Source organism: Podarcis vaucheri (assembly GCF_965113315.1).
Source record: "Podarcis vaucheri genome assembly, chromosome: 11".
In the NCBI taxonomy this organism is placed as follows: domain Eukaryota; kingdom Metazoa; phylum Chordata; class Lepidosauria; order Squamata; family Lacertidae; genus Podarcis; species Podarcis vaucheri.
In genome coordinates this window covers 10,816,203-10,828,770 of record NC_138749.1, presented here as the reverse complement: position 1 = coordinate 10,828,770, position 12,568 = coordinate 10,816,203, and the positions used below count along the sequence as shown (strand labels likewise).

General features: G+C 49.7%; 1 protein-coding gene across 3 annotated transcripts in view; it reads right to left on the bottom strand.

The window, feature by feature from the left end:
• The window catches only part of CTIF (cap binding complex dependent translation initiation factor), a 179,389-nt gene that overhangs the window by 34,918 nt on the left and 131,903 nt on the right, over positions 1–12,568 (bottom strand). The window lies entirely within an intron of this gene.

Sequence of the window (12,568 nt, the reverse complement as noted above, 5' to 3'; positions counted from 1 at the left end):
AGGGGGAAATAGCCTGAATTTTGTGCACCTCTTACAACTATTTCACATCGAATTGGCATCCTTCCTTGTGCAGAAGGCTTGCAGTCCTGCGGTGCATTTGCCAGGGGTCAGCCTGCATTGGTGGACATGATGTCCAGAACTGGGGACCCAAAGGACACGATGTGAAGCTTCAGAACGACTGCATGCAGCGTTGTGCCGTGAGCTGCCAGCGTCCGGGGAAAGGGAAGTATCCTGGCGATAGGCTGGAACGACGGGGCAATAGCCCTGCAACCTACCAGAGGTTGCATGCGAGCTTCGCAAAGGTTAGCGACAGTGAGATCCTTCTTCCAGGCTTCCCATAGCAGCTGCTTGGCTGCTGTGCGAACAGGATGCTGGACTTTGGCCTGATCCTGCAGGGCTCTTCGGACCCTCTTCTAAATGGCTGAACTGGCAAATGGAAGCTTGTATCTCACTTTCCTCCTAGCGTGTTGTTGGCTTCCGTCTGTCCCAAGAGACAATGGAGTGCACCTCTGGGAGTGAAGTCAAACCCAAGGAGGCTCCTTGAAGCACAAGCCTGGACAGCGTTTCTGGAGGGCCTGGGCTACCCAGATGACAAGACCCCCATGTCAGCCTCACTGATACGGTCCAAAGGAAAGCAGAGCAACACATTTGGCACCAGCCTGGCTGCCGGAGTAGCCGGAAGGAGGAGTTAACAGGCATACAAGGCGCCATCCAACCGACTCCACTTCGGATTTGTGTAGGGTTTACTCCTTAGCATTTTCTTCTCCCAAAGATGTCCCACAGGGCCGCAGAGGTTCAGGATCAGAGTTTTCCTTCTCCTAGATGGGCTCCCTTGCCAGGTGGATGAACTCCATCTGCCCCACACTTCCTGTTTAGGGAAGATTTTAATGTTTGATAAAGGTAAAGGGACCCCTGACCATTAGGTCCAGTCGTGGCCGACTCTGGGGTTGCGGCGCTCATCTTGCTTTACTGGCCAGGGAAGCCAGTGTACAGCTTCAGGGTCATGTGGCCAGCATGGCTAAGCCGCTTCTGGCAAACCAGAGCAGTGCACGGAAATGCCGTTTACCTTCCCGCTGGAACGGTACCTATTTATCTACTTGCACTTTGACGTGCTTTTGAACTGCTAGGTTGGCAGGAGCAAGGACCAAGCAACGGGAGCTCACCCCGTTGTGGGGATTCGAACTGCCGACCTTCTGATCGGCAAGTCCTAGGCTCTGTGGTTTAACCCACGGCGCCACCCGCGTCCCGTTTGATGCATTACTGTATTTTAATATTTTGTTGAAAGCTGCCCAGAGTGGCTGGGGAAGCCCAGCCAGATGGGCGGGGTATAAATAATAAATTATTATTATTACTTCTACAGCACATGAAGAAGCCGCCTTCTTGACTGTTGGACCCACTCTTGTCTTGTCCGCTTGATCCACCATAGCCTGTCTTCACATGCAGAGGAAGTCCCTAACTCACAGAGGGTTTAAGACCCATCAGCTGCCCTCACCTGGTTATCCTACCACGCAGCAGGACAGCATCCCAGCGATGCTAATCTGGCCATTCCTCTCCTTGCTGGGATCTGGTGCCCTTTCCCTGTTCTGAGCACAATGGGCCTTGCTTATCACAGCCTGCTCCGGACTCCCTCTTTGCTGCCTTATCCCCAGAGGCACCTAAGGGAGAGCATTACATAACACGGCAAGGAAACTTTCCGTGGCTGGACGTTGCCAGGATCCGCCCTCCCTTTAAACCCCCCTCTCTGCCCAAGCCAGCAGGTATAAGCAGCCTGTTCCTGAGAGTGGCTGCCGGGCGTTCTTGCCTGAGGCTGAGATTCAGCACATTGCTAGTTAGCATGGCTGGAATTCTCTTGTCTGCCTGCCTGACTAGGCAGGAATCCGCCCAGCCACCCAGGCTCCCCCCTCCTCCCACGCTGGCCTCGGGGTGACGGAAAGGATATTCACATTAGCCGCTCAGACGGGCCCAGCCCGAGAGGTGCCGCTGCTCCGCTTACACACCGGGAAAACTTTGTGGAGCCATGTGGCCGGACACTTAATACGGGCTTCTCCGATAGCTCGCTTTATCTGCATGGGACCCGGCGGAGAGCGGCTCCCGTAACATTAACAAAACACAGCGAGGAAAGCCTATCAGGAGATTAGGGAAGAAAAATATGCAAAGGCGGGCGGCTTGGCCAGACTCAGTGGGCCGTGGCGGAACATTCCCAGCTCCGAGCGAAGTTGTGGCGCAGCCGGAGGTGCCTATAGCCCTAATTGATTCCAAGCTTTCATTTTCACCTGCCTCTTTGGGCAGCCGTCCAGAACCCCCTTCTCTTCTCCTCTCTTGGCAACCCCCCCCCTCTCCTCTGCCCCCATATCTCATGTCTCAAGGTGGAATTTGGGTGATTGCAGACGCTTGCACACCCTGGCTACCAAGGAGTGTACGAGATAAACACGTCGCTACAGAATTACCCGGAGACGTTCAAGGGTAAAGGAACAAATCCCTGGTATCAGGCTGAGCCCAGGAACGCAGTAAGCTGCAGGATTTCATCTCAGTTTTTTTTTCCTTTTTAACCGTCAATTATATCTATAACACTTTAATGTGCTGGGCACCTGATGATTCTGATTTTGCTCAGTCGCACAACACCCCTGTGAGGGAGGGCAAATAGGAAGTGTTTCTGTTTTACGGCTGGGCAATGAAAAACCAAGGGGTTGTGACTTTCCTAACACCATCCACAGAATTCAGGGCTAAGCAGGAAGCTGAACCTGGCCCCAATGCTCTGTCCAGGCCATGGAGGAATACACTGGCTCTGATTATTATTATTGGCTGATTATTATTATTATTAGTAGCAGGGTGGTTCACAACATAAAGTACGTTATAAAAACACAAAAAACAGGAACAAAAGACACAAACCCGAAATTCCCCCTCCTCCAAACTCCAAACACATTTAAAAGGGGTTAATCAGCCTGTTTATAAACATTTTTACCTAGCAGCTAATGGTATATTATGAAGGCAGCAGCCAAATCTCTTTGGGAAGAGTGTTCCACATACAGGGGGCCACTGTAGAAAAGACCCTTTCTCATGTTGCCACCTTCCGGGCCTCTTGCGGAGGGGGCACACAGATATAATAACAATAACAACAACAACAACAATAATAATTTATTTATACCCTGCCCATCTGGGTGGGCTTCCCCAGCCACTCTGGGTGGCTTCCAACAAAATATTAAAATACAGTAATGCACAAAGAAGGGCCTCAGATGATGACTGCAGGTTCCGGGTTGGTTCATATGGGAGACGTGGTCCTGAGCCATTTAAGGCTCTATAGGTCAAAACCAGCCCTTCAAATTGGGCCCATAAACTAACTGGTAGCCAGTGCAGTTGACTCAAGATCTGTGTCATATGCTCAAACTGTCTTGCCCTGGTGAGCAGCCTGGCTGCTGAATTCTGCACCAGCTAAGGTTTCCGAACCATCTCCAGGGGCAGCCCTATGCATAACACATTGCAGTAATCTAACATAGAGGTTACCAGAGCATAGATGCCAGAAGCTAGGCTCTCCCTGTCCAGATTGGGGCGCAGTTGGGCCAATAGGCCAAGCTGATGGAAGGCATTCTGGGCCACCGAGGCCACCTGAAGAAGAGAAGAAGAGTTTGGATTTGATATCCCGTTTTATCACTACCCGAAGGTGTCTCAAAACGGCTAACAACAGTGGCATAGCGTGGGGGGTGCAGGGGGGCCCGGCCGCACCGGGTGCAACATCTGGGGGGGGGCGCTCGCACTCGCAGCTCTCTGTCCCCTGCTAAAATCCACGGGTTAGGGGGCGCAAATTACTTGCCTTGCCGTGCTACGCCACTGGCTAACAATCTCCTTTCCCTTCCTCCCTCACAACACACATTCTGTGAGGTGAGTGGGGCTGAGAGACTTCAGAGAAGTGTGACTGGCCCAAGGTCACCCAGCAGCTGCATGTGGAGAAGCAGGGAAGCGAACCCAGTTCACCAGATTACGAGTCTACTGCTCTTAACCACTACACCACACTGGCTCACCTGAGCCTCAAGCGACAGCAAAGGACCCAAAAGTACCCCCAAGCTATGTACCGGCTCCTTGTTTACCATGGTACTACCACATTTTAAATGCATGGTGCAAATGTGGGCAAGGCCGATGATATTTAACGATGAACGAAGCTTTCGAGTTCACAAAAGGAGAGAACTCTTTAAATCGTACTCTTGGTACCTTGCAGGAAAACTGAAACTCTAAAAAAAGAAAAAGAGCATGGGCCATTGAGCAACGCTTTGCGACATGCGATACTTTCACCAAGCGCTGGTGGGTTTTAGCATGGAGGAAGATATGGCCGAAGAGAACATTCTGGATTGTTCTGTGACCTGCTCCTCACATGCCTGGAATTCCAGTGTGACTGGGGCCAGCTCTGATTACAAGGCTGCGCTCCCTACAGGAATTTGCTGCCTGCCACTCAGGTAATGCGGCTGCACACTGAAGCTAAAGCACTATAAGGCATTATGGGATGCCTGGCTAGGCCGTGCACATTTGTGCAAAGCGCACGTGGTTGTCTTAATACCAGTCAAGGGTCTTTGGGTTAACCCTGGGGCTTGCCATGCCTTTCTCATGTGCTGACAGCAGTAGTCCCCAAACTTGTGCCCTCCAGATATTTTGGAATGCAATTCCCATCAGCCTGACCATAGAGAACTACACCCAGATAAACTAGACCAGCAAGCCAAGATGAGAAGTGTGAACAAGGGCTATATGTGCCTTTACACAACCTATGTGAACTGGTAATCTCAACAACAGCTCTGCAAAGTGAACTGGTAGTGTCCCCATTTTACAAATGGGGAAGAAGCTGAGGAAGGAAGAATAACAGATTTGTGGCTGAGGCGAGATATGTTTATTATTATATTTATTGAATTTCTATACTGTCCAATGGTCACGGGGTGGTTTACAATAGAAATTAACAACTAAATGATAGTTTGGGCTGACGATGCTATCAAGAACTATCCTCTTCAGTTTATGACACCTGACCTGCAGGACCATCACAGCAAAGCTGCTAAAATCTCATGGATGTAATGAGGTGATAATAATCAATGATTTCATTGTTACTCCATCCTACACGAAATATAGGCTTTCAGTTAGTTCAGGCTTCCTCAACCTCAACCCTCCAATTCCCATCATCCCTGACCACTGGTCCTGCTAGCTAGGGATCATGGGAGTTGTAGGCCAAAAACATCTGGAGGGCCAAGGTTGAGGAAGCCTGAGTTAGAGTCAAACCCATCTTTGGTCTGTTGGGTTTCTTTTAAGGTAATCGTTTCATTGCATTACAAGAAAATGTAATTCTGTATGCTTCATCTGAAGGAGAGTTCTGGAGAACTGGAAAGCTTGTTCATGTGGTGGCATTTTAGTTGCTTGAGACAAATGTGCCAATCAACTGTGATCTTCTCAAGTGGACAAAGACAACTACCTATTGCTTTTGCACAGCCTGTAAAAGAAGCTTTGACCAAAACTCTGAAAATCTTGAGGTTCCTCTCTGTGAGAATTTCCCGATGGGAAAATCTAGCAAAACCAGGCGGAAAACAACACACTTTGAACCCGCCCCCTCGGTTGGACATCCTGCCTTTGAAGAACAAAGCCTTCCATTCAGGTAGAAAAGTATCCTGGCTCCTTTGCTATAGGTTCGCAGCTTGCAGAATAGCATCAAGGACGGCTGCGCGGAAGCCATTTTGACTTCCTTTGCTGGATTCTGTCTGGCACGTGGTGCATTCGACGGCGCACCTTCCTTCGTAAACTCCCGGGAGATCCAGAGATGAAAAGCATTCTGCGATTGTCGGGTTTTTATTATTATTAATAACGCTACTACAAGCCAATCACCTGCACACAATCCTCAGGGGAGTGATTCTCAATCTGTTACAGCAGATAACTGTTCACTCACCAAAATAACTCATCAGACCTTGATAAATGAGGGAGACTTCCGTGATTCCACCCCCCCCCTCTTGCGGAGCACAAATCATAAACCATAAAGACCTCGGCACTGAGGGAGAAGGAAGTTGTAAACCCTACACTACAAAGTTAAATGCGTTTGCTTGTCTGGGTCCTTTAATGAAGCCGTTCCATTTCTGTTTTATAGCTTTGCCTTTGTAAATACTGTATTCATATCCACAGGATCCAAGTTCCTGGCAAACGTTTTGGTTCAAGGCCTGATCCAAAGAGAGCTTTTTTTTTTAAATGCCTGAGGCAGGAGACACAAATGTTCTACAACCTCCCAATTCTCATTTTGGAAAGGCATGTTCGGGAACACCTCTGGTGCCCCTATGCCGATTCACAGGAGAAGGAAATAATTCAGTTTTTAATTGCCTCAGGCTTTAAAAACATCAAGCCTCAAAATCACGTCTGTCTACTTTAAGATGAGATTTAGAAACACGTACATTGAGGTAAAATGTGCATTTTAATGCATTTTACGATAAAAATATTTTATGAATTTCTGTGTGGATTTTAAATCAATCACTCAATCACAGTTTGAAGTAGAAACGGGAAGGAACGGACTTAATGAATGAACACATGTGAACTTGACATGGTCCAGAAACAGACCGATAGGGTATGGCATAAATTACCGTATTTTTCGCTCTATAAGACGCACCAGACCACAAGACGCACCTAGTTTTCGGAGGAGGTAAACAAGAAAAAAAATATTCTGAATCTCAGAAACCAGAACAGCAAGAGGGATCGCTGCACAGTGAAAGCAGCAATCCCTCTTGCTGTTCTGGCTTCTGGGATAGCTGCGCAGCCTGCGTTCGCCCCATAAGACGCACACACATTTCCCCTTACTTTTTAGGAGGGGAAAAGTGAGTCTTATAGAGCAAAAAATACAGTATATCACACGCTACTGTGGAGGGAAATAACTCAACCCTTGGCTGTCATATTTGGTGATGACGACTTTGTCTTTCCTCATTTTACATTTAGTTCGTCTCTCCGAGGATATGAAAGTCTGGAGAATGGAACAGATGTTAGAAAACTGGATTCCATGAGCTGTTCAGTACTAAGTGAAGAGGGCTTGGATATCAGATGCTGACTGGCATTATTAATGTTATTACGCCTAAATCCCACCTTTCCTCCAGTATAGAACCCAAGTCAGGTGTACACATGATTTTGAGGGGGCCTCCTATCATTCAGATGCAGCTTCCCAGTCCTCCAGACCACACCCACTTTTTCAAAGCCACGCCCCTCAGCAGTCCTACTTTACACCCTGAATGTCTTTGAACTCTGGGTGGATGGAGACGGATCTGTGAGATGCCCACAGAAACTCAGCTCTCACCTGTGGCTCCTAGAAGCTGTCATGGAACCTGGGGCGTACTGCCCCCCCCACCCCATTGCGCCGCCACTGGCTCAGCCAGCTTAGCCCAGCCCCCTTCCTCCTCTAGGCAAGGCAGGGAGAAACCAGGAGGAGGGAGGGAGAAGGCAGCGCTGCGGTGTGTGGGAGGGAGAGGGGGGGAAATGGAATGGCACGGGGGGGGGAATGGCGCAGCCCGAACTAACAGAATCCCCATGCCGATCCATTGACTGTCTGTAGGCTGGATCCTGAAGGCAATTGAGCCTGATCCGGCCCGTGGGTCTTAGTTTGCCGACCCCTGGTCAAGAAGGTGTAGAGGGAAATGGGGCTCATCAATCTGGGAAGATAGCCCATCTAGGAGAAGGAAAACTCTGACCCTAAACCGCCGTTGCCTTGCGGGACAAGAAAAGGCTAATAAGTGAACCCTACACAAATCTGCAGACGGTTGGATGGCGCCTCCTTCTGGCAGCTCCTGCCAAGCATCTTGCTCTGCTTTCCTCTAGATCACATCAGTGAGAGTGGGGTTGTGCCAGAACCCCCAAACACACTGTCCTGGCCTGCACCCCAGGAAGGTCACTTTGGTGCTGCTAACACAGCCGTTTGACTTCTCCCTCGGAGGCACACTCCATTGTATCTCAAGAAGGACGGATGCCAATAACATTATAAAGCTAAAATTTATATATGTTGCTCCGCCCTTGTTCGCTCCTGGCCCCTCCCACCCCTGGCAATGGTGGCTCCCAGGAAGTTGCTCAGAAGAGAATGTGCCCCTTGGGCTAAGGAAGGTTTCCCCTCTCCAGCTTCAGGCCTTATCTTGGGATGTGTCTCAATCTCCTTTTTCACGCCCTCTTGTCTTGCAACATCCTGGTCGTGTCAATAACTGCATATGGATCTGGCAGTTTTAGTGCTTCTCCCTTGACCCCACCTCCTCTCCCGAAAGGTATCACATCCTTCTGTTTGATGTGTTGTTAGGAACGGTTGCTAAGGAGAGAAGGGTTCTATTACAATCCCAGTGATGCCCTCTCTATTAATACACTTTGCTATGCATACTTCAGAAGCAGACACCTCTCGGTTATAAAGAGCACGCAGATTTCAACAGAGGAATACTTTAACTTAGGTTACATACCCAGAGCTTGCAGGCAAGCCAATTAACGTCCGTCCCTCCCCACCCACAAACACACACTCCGGCCAATGCAACTGCTGGTATTTATAACAATGGTTGCCAGAAGACTCCCAGGGGGAGTATCTTTCCAAACTCCACAATCACAGGTCTCCCTCCCTCACGTTCTTAGAAAATGGAATGGTTTGCCTGTTCTCAATGGGGTTACCTCGAGGAGGTATTTCCACATCCATTGCTGCAGCTGGAGGTGGCCTCAGGGGCGCAGAACGCCTTCCATCAGCTTCGGCTGGTGCCCCAGCTGCACCCCTGTCCGCACATAGCCTAGCTTCTGTCACCTAAGCTCTGGCAACCTCTAAGTTAGATTACTGCAACATGTGGGGCCACCTCTGAAGACTGTTTGGAAACTTCAGCCGGTGCAGAATTCAGTGGCCAGGTTGCTCAGATATAATGGGTTTGAACCTATGGCACCCATCCCGGCCTGAGTGCACCGATCTCAGAATTCTGGGCCCAATTCTGAGCATAGCACACCATGTATGATGGTCCACTATCATGTGAGTGGACACACACACACACACCCTTTTTCAACCCAAGGGCCGCTTTCCATCATGGCCAACCTTTCTGAGGGCCACATATCATAGGTGACGGACAGACGCCACTCTCCATTCTCCAGCCAGGCAAGGAAGAGGCATTTTCACAGTTTAAGGAGGAGTAAACATAAAAGGAGTTACAAGAGCATAGCAGGGCAGTGAAGGTGACAGGAGCCAGCCAGCCATAAATCACACTGGGCAAGTTGGAGTTAACTCTTTATGAGCAAAAGCAGGATGTAATGAGCACAGCATCTCATCTCTGCCAGGCCTCTGCCCAATGAAGCAGTTGCGGAGAGTCTGAAGGTCCCTGCCTTCCCACTGCTGCTGCAATCCCCTCCTCTCCAGGGTCTTTCCCAAGCAATCTGAGACTGCACCTCCATGAATCTAACTTCTCTGCCCTCTTCATGCCTCTCCTGGTTCTGGGAGACCAGGGGAGAGGGGAGCTTGTTGCAGCAGGAGGGGGAGACATCCTGGCTTCTTCCCCAAACTGGCTTATCTTGGCCTTCCTCCTCCCTTCTCTGCCACCAACTCTCCCAGCTCACTAAACCCTGTTACCTCTTCAGCTTCTGCCACCGCCTCCTCCCAGTCTTCTCCCACTGACCACTCATTAACATCCCAGCACCAATTCCTGGGCTCTGAGCCTTCTTCCCTTGGGGGCTCCCCAGCTGGTTCCTCCCACCATTCCTCTTCATCCAACCAGTCCGCGGCAGAAGGGTGCAGCCTGCGTAGGATTTAGAGGGCCAGGCAGACAGGTCTGGGGGGCCGCACGTGGCCCCCAGCCCTGCCAGTGCTTGAGTGTGTTAGGCCCTCTGCTGAAGCGTGCTGCAAGACTGCTTCTTGCCAGCCTGCCTAAGCCTTTGCAGCCATTTGCTTCTGAGTCCGCAGGGCCTTCTTTAAAAACACGAGCATCTGTTAGGCCCATATGCGAGGGGTTCAGGTCCACCGTTCCTGCTCAGTGGCTGGACTGAGAATTCAGAGGCTTTAGCGGTAATGAGGAAAGATGCTTATCCCCTATTTATCACACCCTTGCACAGCCTGGCAACATCAGGCTAAAAAAGGTCCTTCACCCTTCGGGGATAATGCACAAGGCCTCCGCAGAGGCTTTATCGTGAATTCAATTCTGCCTTAATCCCTGGTGAGAAGGAGGTGTGAACTTAACCCCTGCTGCTGGCTCCTCCTAGCCAAAGCCTGTTTCGTGTTTTATCAGGAAGTTGGCAACAACTCACATTGATAACAGTTTTATATTCAATCTGGAAACGCTGGTGATTTGAGGTTCCACCCCCAAAACCCAGATTCCCTGAATTTTTTTAGTTGCCTTGACTTGAGGCACGTTCGGCTTTGTGATAACCCTGCCAGATAGATTTGGTCGACAGAAGCATTGGCTAGTCGGTCGCCATCTCTCCAGAGCAGGAACTTGAATCGGGGTCCCCTCTGTTCACCTGGCTCTCGCAGTTGCAAAATGACAGCTGTCACAAGTCAGCACTGAGCCCGGCATCCTGTTTTCTATAGGGATCCAGCCCTGTACGGCTTACTCCCGATTGAAATGCAGAGTGTTTGAGGATCGGGACATTCACAGGGAAACCAAAATGCTTGTTTAGAAAGCTATTGTACTACCAATTTTACTGTATGCATGTGAAACATGGACCACTTATAAACGCCATCTCCAACTCCTCAAAAGATTCCATCAACAGTGTCTCCGAAAATTTTTACACGTCACTTGGGAAGATAGGCGAACTAATGCTAGTGTACTAGAAGAAGCAAAGATCACCAGTGTTGAAGCATGGATTCTTCAACAACAACTTTGTTGGCCACGTTGTGCAGATGCCTGATTATCGTATTCCAAAGCAACTACTCTATTCTGAGCTTAAAAATGGAAAGCGTAATGCTGGTGGTCAACAAAAGAGGTTTAAAGACTGTCTCAAGGCAAATCTTAAAAAATGTAGTATAAACACCAACAATTGGGAAACACTTGCCTGCGAGTGCTCCAATTGGAGAATAGCCTTTACCAAAGGTGTCATGGGCTTTGAAGACACTCGAACTCAGGACTCAGGGGAGAAACGTGCTAAGAGGAAGGAACGCTTGGCAAATCCACATCGTGATCAACTCCTGCCTGGAAACCAATGTCCCCACTGTGGAAGGACGTGTGGATCCAGAATTGGCCTCCACAGTCCCTTATGGACTCATGTTAAAACCGTGTTTATGGAAGACAATCTTACTTGGCTACGAGTGATCGCCAAAGAAGAAGAAGAACCAACACCAATATTTTTTAGGTGAACTCACTGTTGCTTGATCCTGAGCATGGACAGGACATATATTCACTGTATTGAAGAAACTAGGCTGACTGTTCATGGCTTCCTCCAAAGAATTGTGGGAAACGTAGTTGCAGGAGAGTGTTGAGAATCTGGCATTAAGACAAACCCAGTTACGACACAGAGCAACAACCCCGCAGAGGTCTGTGGCTGGGAACCAGGGCAGTTTAAAGGTATTTTAAACTGGTTTAAATTTGTAGTGTGGACACACCTTACTGTGTAGCCACAGAACACCCTCACTTTCTGGGATAAGAAGCAAAGGTCTTACGGGCCTTAAGACATAAACAACATATGATGCAGCTTACTGAGGTTAACCCTGCTCTCTTCCAGGCTTGGAAAAACCTTTTGTTGTCTTGTTCCAGGCCTAATTTCAGCCTGGAGAGAGGGCTGGGGGACATGACCTCTGCAGGCAGATGTTCTCCTGGGTCCAAGTCTGTTCCTCTATGATGGCACAGACCAGTGGCGTAGCGTGGGTTGTCAGCACCCGGGGCAAGGCAAGTAATTTGCGCCCCCTAACCCGTGGATTTGCGCCCCCTAACCCGTGGATTTGCGCCCCCTAACCCTAACCCCCAGATGTTGCGCTCGGTGCGGCCGGCCCCCCTGCACCCCCCACGCTACGCCACTGGCACAGACACACCAACTGAGTTCCACTGGGGAGGCTCGATTCTGGTGCAGGGCTTACTCTGCGGTGCTTCCATACATGCGACAAAGGTCTGCCTTGCAATGTCTTGTGGGAAAAGCCTTCACGGTCCTGTGAGAGGTTTGACCCCCTCCCTCCCTCCACCTGCCTCTTTTAGCCTCTTCAGGCCACCAGATTCACACGCGATTTCGAAATTCTGTGCAAACCACCTTCAGAAGCCGCCCGTCTGCTGGGCCCTTCATCCTCAGGGCAGGAATCCAAGGCTACCTATTCTGCCCTGCCTTCCCCAAATCTATGGAAGCCGCCCATCAGTTCAAAACAAAGTCCAAAACCAAAGAATCCGTAGTACAGATCCACCTGGTCTTACAGTGAGATGCACATGTGCTTTGGAGAGACCACAAAATTGCTAAAGCGGGCATTTAAAATAGAACGGGAGGCGGGCAGCGCCTATAAAATTATATCAGTCCGTCGTAACCATGAAACGCTCCTGTAAACAAACACAGAACTGCTGCCCTGGGTTCCCCCCCCTCTCTCCCCCTTTATGCTTTCATTTTTCTAAAATTAATTGGGTGAGAATGGAACGAAGGAGGCAGCTCAAGCACGGTCAGAACT